Source organism: Podarcis pityusensis (assembly GCF_964106645.2).
Source record: "Podarcis pityusensis genome assembly, chromosome: 7".
Lineage (NCBI taxonomy): Eukaryota > Metazoa > Chordata > Lepidosauria > Squamata > Lacertidae > Podarcis > Podarcis pityusensis.
The window spans coordinates 20,383,397-20,396,563 of NC_138031.1; positions in this window are offsets into that span (position 1 = coordinate 20,383,397).

The following is a 13,167-nucleotide window of genomic DNA, read 5'->3' on the forward strand; positions in this document are numbered from 1 at the left end:
CTCCCCCAGGCAATCTCCTCCACTTCTCTTACTATAATATCACCTGACATTTTGCCAAAATCTGCTTCTTTGCAATTTACAGCCATTGGTTCTAGTCTTGGCCTTTGGAACACCAGAGAACATGTTTGCTCCGTCTTCTGTGTGGCAGCCCTTCAGATCCTTGAAGACCTCAGACGTCTCTTCTCTAGGCTAAACATAAAAAAAAAAAATTAGAGTTGGTTTCCAGATCACCCTCCCCTGAGCAAGTTCTAGATCAGGAGCAAGGCTCTCTCCCAGTTCTTTGCTGTGCTAGTTTCCAGTTTGTGGGCCAACTCATGTGTAGTGAAGAGCTTCTATTGCCACTTTTTAATAGGTAGTGGACAGATCTTTCTGAAAGTAGCACCAATGATTTATTTCTTTACAGCAGTTATGGGCAGCCTCTGACCCACAAGCCAGATTAGGCTCAGCCAGGATACTGACATGGCCCTCAAGATTGTTTCCCCCACATGACCCACAGCTGACATTCCCCAAAGGCTGATGGGGATTATGCATAATGGCCAGAGAATGTACAAAATTCAGTTGATATATGCAGAGTCCCCAAAGCCTTTTGGAGATTATGCATATTCACTGGGAAATGTGCACAGGTCTTCATGAGCAGATTATGTACATATTCTCCATGAGGCCTAGGGAATGTGCACAATGACTGGTTGTTATGCACATTAACTGCTCAAATTGCAGTGTGTGTGTGTGTGTGTGTGTGTGTGTGTGTATGGATATGATTAGTTCTGTTGAAGTAAGTGTGTGTGTGTGTGTGTGTGTGTGTGTGTTAATACACATACTTGCTGTTGCTCTTTGTCATTTCATGAAGTCCTTTGAAGTCTTTTTTCTCCCCCACAAGCTCATATTAAGATTGATTGAAACCTGAACACACAATTCTACCTTCACAAAAAATATGGGCAAGCCTGAGCCATAAATAAGCTTTTCTATTATGTATCAGCAGAATTCCTAGCATGAGGAGTTCATAAAAATATGGCTGAGGGGACAACAATTCTGCACTCAGCCAAGAGGAATGGATGGGGATTAGATGTGAGCTGTAGCTGCATGTCACCCCCATCCCTCATGCACTACACACACACAGAGAGAGAGAGAGAGAGAGAGCGCTAATGTGTCTAGCAGCAACATCTGAAGATGGCTTCCATGTGCATTTGCCTGAGTAACCTTACGAGCCTCTTTGGAACTCTGATAAGGCTGGGCTCCTGATCCCAAGGCTCCCATTCACAAAGCACATTCTGGCAAATATACATTTACAAGTCCTTCAAACCCTCGCATTAGACACATGGACTGGGGGTAGAGGAATGACCCCTGGAATAGTTAGTAGTGGGGACAAAGTGCATGCCTGTACCTAACCTGGCACCTTCCAGGTATTTTAGATTTCATCTCCCAGCAGCCCCAGGTGTCTCCAAGAGGCGTGCACCAAAGATTAGATTCAGTTTGCATTTGCTGCAATACAGATGGTACTTGACCCCGGCCAGATTGGCAAAAATGTGCAAAAACTGTAGTGATGTATGTTGGAGATGCAACAATGGGGCAGGAACCTTTCTACATATGTGGTGGGAGTACAAAGAGATAGTGGGATTCTGGGAAAATATCTATAATGAACTGAAAAAGATGTTTAGATTTTCATTTGAAACAAAAACAGAATCCTTTCTCCTAGGTATCATGTCAGAGGAAATAAAAAGAACGGTCAGACCAATATTTATGTATGCAACTACGGCGGCAAGGTTATTGATTGCCAAAAATTGAAAAAGCAGCAGCGTCCCAACTAAAACAGACTGGTTATCTAAAATGATGGAATACTTCCATATTGCAGAACTAACAGGGAGGATAAGAGGAGATATGGTACAAAAAGTGAATAAGGAGTGGGCTATCTTTAAGGAATACATCAAAATTTATGTGGAAAAAGTAGAATTTCTGACAGATACTGAGTGAATCCAGAAAATGATTAGAGTGAAAGAAGAGTAAAGTTAAGATAAAAGAAGAGATTAAAGAAGTAATGAAATGCATTCAAGCTAGTTGGAAAAATAAAGTAGCGTAACAAGAACGGCTGGAAGTCAAGTCACTTGGTGGGTGTCCATATGTATAGTATAGGTAGGTATTATATAGAGTAATGTAGGTATGTTTTATGTTATGAAAATTAGGTAGTGTGTTGTGTATTGTGTAAATGCATATGTTTTATATTTTAATAAAAAAGGAAAAAAACAAAAAAAGATTCAGTTTGCATGGCTTGGATTTCTCAAGAGGACACTCACTTCCACTCAGGTGCAAATCAAAAGCTCACTCCAGAAAATCCAAGACTTCCTATGTCTTCCTCACTGAATTACAAGAGAAATGAACAAAATGGCTATATTTCTTATGTTTTGACAGAAATGGAGGACGTTTGTAGGCACAGTAGTCCTTTTTGATGTAGCCTGCTAAATTCCAGACAGATGCTGCAGTGGTTTTTGTGCAATGGGAGTCACCAGTTTGTCTCCAATACTGCGCTTCTCCCCGTGCCCAAAAAATCTGCTGCATAGGGTCCCCCAACCATATGGAGCAGATTTTGAGGGTGTGCAGGGAGCTGCAGAGAAAAAGAAAGGAGGAGGAGTTCCACCACTCAAATTATTTGATTCTATGGAACTACTAGGGACGCGGGTGGCACTGTGGGTTAAACCACAGAGCCTAGGACTTGCCGATCAGAAGGTCGGCGGTTCGAATTCCCACGACGGGGTAAGCTCCCGTTGCTCGGTCCCTGCTCCTGCCAACCTAGCACTTCGAAAGCACGTCAAAAGTGCAAGTAGATAAATAGGTACCGCTCCGGCGGGAAGGTAAACGGCGTTTCCGTGTGCTGCTCTGGTTTCACCAGAAGCGGCTTAGTCATGCTGGCCACATGACCTGGAAGCTTTTACGCCGGCTCCCTCGGCCAATAAAGCAAGATGAACGTCGCAACCCCAAAGTCGGCCACGACTGGACCTAATGATCAGGGGTCCCTTTACCTTTTATGGAACTACTGAGGATGCAACAGTAGAATTTGAGTGTTATTCTTCTAGCCAGTGGAAAGTGGGCAGTGAAAAGATGGGGACAGCATTTTTCTTAGATTTGGCTTTTAAATGTGTACATAAATAACACAGTAGCCCACAAGTTCCCTCTCAATATTTAGACAACTGCTTCCAGTAGGCGCTTTCTCTTCAAGCCAGCTCTGTTTGTCACATCAGGTGGGAAGATTTGGCTTCAGCTACAGAAAAGGGAGAATACATTTCACGGGTAATGCTGGAGGCAACATACAGAATATGATGGTCCCCAGAGCTATTGATTCATCAACCATCTGTTTAGCTTTCTCCTAATACTTTCAGCCCACAACTCTACTTTATTCTCCAAACAATATTGCTCTTGATTTGATTTAGAAAACAACCTTTTGAAGCAATTTTATGCCACCTAGGCTACAATCCAATACAGATTTATCTGAAAGTAAGTCTCATTGAACAATGAGACTTGCTTCAAAGTAGAAAAACCAGCTGCACAAATATAAGAGGGGGGTACCTGGCTTACCAGTAGTACATGTGAAAAGGATCTAGGGGTCTTAGTGGGCCACAAGCTTAGCATGAATCCACAGTGTGAAAAGCTAATGCTCTTCTAGGCTGCATCAACAGAACTATAGTGTCCCAGTCAAGAGAAGTAATAGTCCCACCCTATTCTGCCTTGGTCAGGTCACACCTGGAGTTATGTGTCCAGTTCTGGGTGCCACAATTTAAGAAGGATGTTGACAAGCTGTAACAAGTGCAGATGATCAAGGGTCTGGAAACCAAGCCTTATGAGGAATGGTTGAGGGACATGGGTATATTTAGCCTGGGGGAAAAGGAGACAGAGAGGAGATATGATACTCATCTTCAAATATCTTAAGGGCTGTCACCTGGAAGATGGAGCACGCTTGTTTTCTCCTGCTCCAGAAGGTAGGACTTGAACCAATGGATTCAAGTTACAAGAAAGGAAATTCTAGGTAAATGCTGGGAAGAACTTTCTGATGGCAAGAGCAGTTCGAAAGAGGCACCTCTCTTTGGGGGGAGGGGGAGCAGATCAGAGACTAGGGGGTGACAGCAGTGGCTGCCCAGAGGACTCCCAAGGAGAGGGGAGAGGAGACTGAGGGAGTGCTCCACAAGAGAGGGTGTTTGAAAAAGGGTGAGAGGCTGCCAGCTCTGCAGGCAAGGAGCGATATAACTGGGCTCCTGAGCCCCACAGGGATGCCACAGGAAGAATGCAGCTGGTCAAGAGAGCTGTGGACTCAAAAAGATTGAAAACCTCTGCTGTAAGATATGATCAGGTATATAGAGCAAGGATGGGGAACCTGTGGCCTTCCAACTTTTATTGGACTACATCTCCCATCATCCATTGGCCATCTATTGACCATTGGCCATGTTAGGGAGAGCTGATGGTAACAGCTGGAGGGCGGCAGATTCCTTGTCCTTGGTATAGAGGCATGCAAGAAAATCACAGCTTGTGCTATTCAGCTTCCTGAGTACTGTACTAGTCCATTTTATACCAGCCTAGGCTATTCCCCTCCGCCCCTCCTTACAGAGTGCTCTTGTATGGCTTCTATATGACAACTCTGAATTTTAGAATTTTAAAAACAAATGGACATTGCTGAGTCCCCCTCCATTTATATCCCCGTAAATTAAATCTTGGCTGCCATTCATTCCATGCACAGAATGTCGCCCCTGACACCTTGTGGAAGTTTTGCAAAACTACAAGTCTGCTTTTTAAAAGATTTCATTAAAAGATTTTCTTAGGTAACAAAAGTACATACAGCACCTCTGTTTTCAGTTACATTCAGTGTGAGACATTGGCAAGTTTGGGGTTGGGGGATAAAAGAAGTGGGGAGAGAGGCGGGAGGAAAAGGAGGTGGAGGTTGTAAACTTTCATTTTGGGATTTATTATTTTTTTGCATAGTATATGAGCAGGGGTTTTGTGTCAGCATCACATAAATAGGTGTCTTATTTTTTTTAGCAGTGCAAGAGACCAGAGGGCCCAGGGTATGGTTGGTTGCAGTTGGTTTGTTGCAGTGTGATTTGTTTTTGAGTGGGGACAGTGTTGTTGGGTCAAATTAATTCCAACCCTCTGTCGCTTCTGAGATTCTCAATCAGTTTGCTGTTGCCTGCCAAATGGTGTTGAGCTATGCCTCCCAGCATCCCTTACCACTGTCATTGCCCATGGTAGGAGGTAGCATAAAAATGAGGTTCATTTTTCAAAAGATATGCATCATCCAGTGGTACCATTGGAGCGGGTGGCACTGTGATCTAAACCATTGAGCCACTTGGGCTTGCTGATCAGAAGGTTGGTGGTTCGAATCCATGCGATGGGGTGAGCTGCTCTCTCCCAGCTCCTGCCAACCTAGCAGTTCGAAAGCATGCCAAAGTGAGTAGATAAATAGATACTGCTGTGGTGGGAAGGTAAACAGAGTTTCCGTGTGCTCTGGCACTCGTCACTGTGTCCTGTTTCACCAGAAGCAGTTAAGTCATGCTGGCTACATGACACAGAAAGCTGTCTGCGGACAAACACCAGCTCCCTTGGCCTGAGGCGAGATGAGCGCTGCAACCCCGTAGTCGCCTTTGACTGGACCCAACCATCCAAGGATCCTTTACCTTTTACCATTGGAGCAGAGGTTTAGGGAAAAGTCAGCAGAATGAGTAGCGGGTGTGTGCCAAATTCAGCAGGCTGGCTTACTACATTTTGAAATAATGTTCATTGCCCTCTAAAGAGCCACACAGACAAACACATTGACCATTATTTCCAGAGTCTGGTTAAATACGGAACCCCTGTTAAATTCCAGAGGTTAAATAGGGCACCACTGTTTTATGCACCAGGAGCATAATCTATGCTTCCCATCAAAAATACAGCATGATAAAACAACTTACACAATAAGCATGTGGAAGGGCCATAGCTCAGTGGCAGAATGTCCCACTGAAGAAAGGTCCAAGGCTGAACCCCTGACATTTTCCAGATAAGGCCAGGAATGTCCCCAGTCTGGTACCTTGGAGAGCTGCAGGCACTCAGGAGAGACAATACTAAAATGGTAGATGGATCAGTAGTCTGGCTTCGTGTAAGGCATTTTCCTATGCTCTGGCAACATTAAAAAAAAAAAAATCACCATGAGTTTCAATGTACTGGATGTTCTGGTTATAAATGTGATAGGGAGTTAATATATAATTAAGATAGTGACAGAATAAAGGGATTTCAAAAACTGAGATCAGCGTCAGCTGTGTAGGAGGCTTGGGTTGTCTAAACAATGTGGGAGGTGAAAAACAGCCGCAAATTAAGAAATTAGCAGAAAGCATTAGGAACAAGTTATTATACACAAACAGCATTAAAAAGGGGGCTACAAGGACAATAAAGCTGATTTTTCTCTGTGCTGTTTCTGGTCCTGCCCCCCTCAAAACCCGCAATGTGTTTCTACTTAGAAAGTGTCTGTCTGGCAATAGCTCTTTCCATCGAAGGCTCTCCCCCCTCCCCACTTCCCAGCTGTGTGTTGTTGTTGTTGTTTAAAAAACCTGCCCCTTCTAAGACTGGGTGTTCCTTAACCTAGTCTGGCAAAAATAAGACTAGAAATCTCAAAGTCCACCAGTCATACCCAGCTGAAAATTAGACTATGTGTAACAATTCCTTTTATCATTTGTAAAAGCTGAAGTTCTGAGGTGAGTGTTTGTATTGTTTATTGTTGTATTTTACACTTCAGTTTAAAATATATAAAAAAATTAACAAATTGTCCAGTAGCACCTGAGAGATCATTTGTTTATTTTTATATATATTTCAACTGTGTCAGACCAACACGGCTACCTACCTGAATTCAGTTAAAAATTATCTGAAAAGTTAGTGGCTGGCAAATTAAGGAGTTAGGGGACTCTGAGAACATGACAGCCCTCACCAGACCTTACTTCAACACCCTAATTTAGAAGGTGGGGAAAACCTTTTGGTTGTTCCTGCTATTGTTAAACAATTGGGAGGCAGAAACAGTTGGTGACCTGTTGCAAGGCATCCGGAGATCTACCAGTAGAACTTGATCTCCTTTTCTACCCACCACTGCATTAGCTCTCCTCAGATGTTCTGAATCTCACGTGCGTTGCAGGAGAGCAAGGGTGAGATCACTGGCTCCACTGCCCACATTGCTGTTCATGGGCTGGAGGGATGATTTCTTCATCTGGAAGTCTAAACAAGCAGATCTGAGAAGTCACCCCCCCCCCCCACACACACACTATTTGTGATGGGTGGTGGTGACAGAAATAAACGAGGCGGGGAAATGAACCCAGCAAACTATTCCTCACTCTCCCTTATCAAATGATGAGCTCAGAATGTTTTAACAGGGCTTTAGTGTCCATTAATCCATGTATTTGTCTTAGGCGGGACATAAGGCTGTTATATAGGTTTTCATCACAGTTCTGTAAGCCAATAATAGCGCAATTCCAATGCTGCACATGAAAATCCATGTTCCCACTGTGAAAGGACGTGTGGATCCAGAATTGACCTCCACAGTCATTTACAGACTCATTGTTAAAACCGTGTTGATGGGAGACAATCTTACTTGGCTACAAGTGATCACCGAAGAAGAAGAAGAGGGGGAAGAAGACATGAAAGATATGGACAGCAGGTGGCAGCATTCCATTTGGAAGCAACCAAATCCTCCTGGGGGTGTTTGTTCTTTTTTACCTTACTTTGCATGTGCTGTTTAAGAGAAGGACAAACATCACACTCTGTTCCTGCATGGATATTGCTTCTGTGGAGGGGAGACCATGTGCACTGTGCTCTCACGTTATTTACCATCAAGCTTGAAAAATGCATTTGTTTCTACTTTTCTGAAATCTGCACCCAAAATAGTCTGGCAGATCATGCTCATATAGGAGAATAACTCTGCTTAATGCTGTTTGGCCAATTCTGCAGTGTAATAGCAAAGGTGCATTAAACCCATAACAATGAAGCAAAAATAATCCATTCACTGTGACATTTGCAATATTATAAGCCCGGCAGTTTCTCTTTTACGATGGATATGGCTGATTTTGTTATCCCTATAACACCAGGGAAACAGGGTGTTAGGAAATCCATTATCCACATTTCAGTTTGTATGTTTAAGTCGGGGCCAAACAAGTTTTAATGAGGACTTCTGCTGGTCCCTGGCCAAACTGTTTGGGAAAGGTTCAATGACTTTTTGGCCCCAGCAACCTCTGGTCCCACAGCATAGTCTGAGAAGATTGGCTACTACTGTTCAGAGAGCAATATATACAGTGTCTTAGCAAGGGAAACATAAATGGATTAATGATTGCACTACAAAATAAAACACAAGGTGGGATTCACCTAACCACATCATCAGTCGAAGCTGTGCACAAGGACTTCTGCTTCTGCAGTGGAGCTTTTCCCACCTCAATCTTTCCATCTCATATCTGCAGTCCCATTGTACTTCAGGGAAGGTGGGGGCAACCAAGGGCCAAAGTATTGTTGCACTTCATCTCCCCCTCCCAGTCTCTAAGTGGTGTGAGATTCTAGGGAGTTCCCAGCACGCTTACTCAGGGTTCATGTTTCCTTTTGGAAAATGAGGGACAGCAGAAACTGTGGTTTCTTTATGATATATGGTTTATTACTTATATATAAAACTGAGCCTAGGATGTGGGGGGTGTTCACAGCATTGACATCCCAAGAGGGTCTTGCTTCTCCCGTAGCTATAGCTGTGGATTCAAACTGACATCTGATCCTCTCTCCAGCTTGCCGCCTTTACCAGACTGCAACTTTTTCCCTCCAGGTCACATTCCAGCCATTTCTAAAACTCTCCCTCAGAACTCTGCTTTGTCTTCAGAAGTATCTCTGAGTTGAGGGAAGGCCCGCAACAACCCCCACCCACTTGCCATCTGGCACAGAGCCCCTCTCCATAGCTTTCTTAAAGGGCCGTTACCTTCCTTTGTTTTCCTAATGGCACATCTCCCAAGCGATTGCCTCATCAGGAGACTGAGAGAAAGGATATTGACAGATCCTTCCATCCTGACTTCCAACTCTACCTAGAGATGCTGGGGATTGAACCTGGGACCGTCTGCATGCAAGGCAGATGCTGTACCCAAATCAATAGAAATGATACTTTTTGTAACAAATGCGGAGGAGGCCGTTAGGTGCACACACCCATCTTCCACTAGTGCAATCTTGGCAGGACATAGAAAGGAGATCCATCTGCTATCAGTTCTCTCTCCCTTCCTCCACTTTGAGATTGCTCTGCCCATGAACAAATACAGCATTTCCTTTGTTCCTCTTAATCTTCTTGGCTGCTATAACACAGCTAGCAACGTCCTCGATTCTTTGAGTGTTTGTATCCCACAATAGAAATTCTAGCTTTTTTCTTTTTTAAAAAAAATAATGCATGCAGTGATTTATTTATTTTTTAAAGGCCTTTTCAGCTAGAAGGGGTGAGGACATTTTTGTAACCTTCCAGCAGAGCAGAAATCAGGCTGCAGAAGATAACAAGAGAATACTCCACAGTCTCGAATCCACGTGGGTGCTTACTGCTCATCTCAGGTGACAATATGCATAAACGGAGAATCTTCCTGCAATGACATTTGAGAGAAAGGTCTGAGGTCTCTGGTAAATAAATGCACTTTAAATGCTTTTAAATATTTGATACCTTTGGAAAACAGGAGACAGACAGAGATGGACAGCTGAGAGTGTCATACGAAACAAAGGATGATAGGGCTGCTGTTACCATTAATACTGACATTGTAGAGGATGTTTCAGCCGATTTAGCTGTTTCTACCTCTCCATGATAAGTTAAACCTGCAAAATATATATACTGTACTGTACACTGGGCAACCTGGCAAGCAACACATGAATAGGCAACAGAAGCCAACAGGTAATCCCAACCCATTTGGGGCACAAACCACTGTGGGGTAAACAATTTTGGATCAGACACAACTATGGGACATAAGAACCACCTGCCTTCAGGTCTACCAGATTCCAGGTCTATGCCACAAATACCACAATGGAAAAGTGTGTGCATGTGTAGCATTGGAGAAGGCTAGCCAATTAGGACCTAGTGCAGAGCTTTCCAAACTGTGTGCCGTGACACGTTAGGGTGTCAGCTGCAGTGTGTAGGTGTGTCGCACAAATGCTCCCCATGCTGGAAAGGGGTTAGTTTAACCTCTGGTTTGATAGGACAACTGAATTACTGTGTCATGAAATGATGCAAAACTAAATTAATGTGCTGCAAAATGATGCATGCCTAAAAAGTGTGTCACCAACATGAAAAGTTTGGAAAGCTCTGACCTAGTGCCTGCATTTTGACACACATTGCTTGGTTGGAGAACGGCATTACAAAACATGGAGAAGTGTGGGTTTTGAAGGACCAGCTGTATTTCAGCCTATGTTTGAGGAAGTGCAGATTTGGTTGGTTCTCCTTCAGATCCAAACTGAACTGAAATCCTCCCCTAAACCCCAGGCCTCAGTTCTGGAGTGCTTTTTCAGCTCTCTGGATCCTAATGGATTCATTAGTTTCTCATACAGCACTTATTGATTCTCTTTCCCAACCCAAAATCCAATTCACAACAGATTGAGTAGAGCAGCTGAGGATAAACGGCTTTATTTGTGCCAAGCATCCCCAAGGCATAGCCCTTTCCAAGAAGCAAGGGGCAAACATTGGCGCTAAGGGGAGGTGGAAGCCATGTGCCTTTAGCACGCTTGCCTACTAAATATATATTGAGCCAGCCTCGGCGCTCCTGTTCCATCACAACAGTTGTCACATGTACATCAATCTAGGATATGAGCAGGCACACTGCCACCCTAACAGATGGGCGTGAATGAAGGCATGCCAACAAACCAGATTGTGTACTGAGGAGCCCATATTCATTTAAAGGCATGTGTGCAGTGTGCAAGCTAAAAACTATTGCAGCATCACATGTGCAGCATGAGCTTAAGTGTGTTTGCTCAGAAATAAAACCCCACCAAACGTCCTTGTGGCGTTTGCCCTCCTAGGTGGGTCATAAGGAAAGGGTTAAATGAGTGTGTAGTGATTGGCCAGTGGGAACCCAAGGGGAGGAGTTAGAGTTAGAGTTGGTGTTGTTTGGAAGTCAGCTGGGAGTTGGAGAAGGAAGAGGGAGGATAAGTCTGTGGGTTGGTCGAGTTGTGCTGTGAGAGAGTGAGAGGAACTGTTAGGTGGAGTCAGATAGATAGTTGGGATAATCAGTTTGAAGTTGTTAGGAACGTATAGGACAGTTAAGGAACTAAGATTAAGACACTGACAAGAAAAATTAACTGAAACCATAAACTTGTTCATGCCTATAAAATAAACTTGATTATTTGATAATGTTAACAACTGTCTGGACTCCGTGTGTACCCGAGAGAAATGGGTTGGTGACAGCAGGAAAGCAATCACAGTGGTGGCACAGGGATCAATAGACCGTCAAACGTCCGGGGACCCTGTGTGATCGCCACAGTTCTGGTAGAGGGATCGTTAATGTGGCTATGTTCTGCTTCCAATGTCAGAGGCAATATGTCTCTGAAGGCCAATTGTTGGGAATCGAAGGAGAGCAGAGGCTGCTTGCTCAGGACCTGCTTGTAGGCTTCCCAAAGACATCTGGTTGGCCACTGGCCTGATTCAGCAGACTCTTCTTATGTGGTCTCCTTCAGGAGGAAGGGTGGGAGATACATTGAATAAGGAAATGAAGAGTGAAATCCAGAGGTTGTTGAATTCTGGCTTCCACCACCCCATGCAGCACAGCCCACAGTCTGGGCTGGTGGGGGTTGCAATCCAACAGCATTGGGAGAGCACCACGTTGCCTATTCCTGTTTCCAGCCTTACAATTGGATAAAGATGTCGAAAAGACTTAGACTACACATCTGTAGAATTCACTGTGATCCAGTTGTAAAACAATGAACCATGGGACGGAGCAATGGAGAGCTTCTGGAACAACAATGGGATATTAACTCCACCCAAGGCATGATGGAGAGCAGCAACGGCTGAGAAAAGATGGGCATAACATTTTACAAGGACAGGAAGGAACATCACAGACGGAATAATTATCACATACAGGAGGAATAAGGAAATAGTTTGAATGCTTCACCTATAGGCTTATAAATCATTTAATGTGTCAAGACAAATGGATGTCGTTAATATTGCAGTTATTGTATAAGGGGTTGTTATTTTGAATGGAATGTAATTGAGATGAATAAGATTTTGGAATGCAGAAACAAAGTAAATCATCAAACCATCAATTCTAGCATGCAGGAGGCCACCTAAATGATATAATTTGGCATCTGAATGATTGGGATTAGTAATTGTTTTATAATTTGGCATTGCTATAATGAGGCTACCATTGGATTATTGTAATTGAAAACGAATAAAAATTATTGTCAAAAGAAAAGAAAAAAGAATTCACTGTGATCCAGACAGTCTTAAGCGGTCTTTCATGGATCTGAGGAGTTTTTCTCTTCCCACTGAACTCTATATGACTTGAAATCATAAAAGTGTAGAGTTGGAAGGGACTACTTTCCCCTAATATGTGATTTTTATGCTGATCTTTTTTGCTTGGAAAACTGCATTGCAACTTTTGGAGAAGTGTGAATTTGAAAGGATGGCTGCATTTCAGTTCACAAATTTTATATATATATATATATATATATATATATATATATATATATATATTCTCCAGGGATCTCATGGTGGTATACATGGTTCTTCCCACCCCATTTGATCCTCACAACAACCCTATGAGAGATAAGTTATGTTGAGACAGTAATTGGCTCAGTAAATGGCTGGCTGAGGATTCAAACCCTGGTCTCCCGGGTCATAGTCCAACACCCTAACCATCATGCCACACATTGGTTCAGGAAGGGTGGATGAGATTGGCTTGCATTAAAATGCAAACCAAACAATTTTTTCCTCTATCTCTAGTGGTGCAGCACTTCCACATTCTGGTACAGATGGAATATTTGTGCCAAGTCTGTAAGTCAAAACTGGTTGTGTGGTTTTCAGGGTGGGGCTCAGGCAAGGGAGAAAAACCTCTTGCAATTTATGAAGCCAGTCCTTGGGCGGACCCAACTCCTTTTAAAACTACTGTTAGCTTTTACCCGGATAAGTTCTTCCCCTGTGGGCAATCTATCAATAGTGTGATGTGCTCAATGCTTAAAAATTCGAGC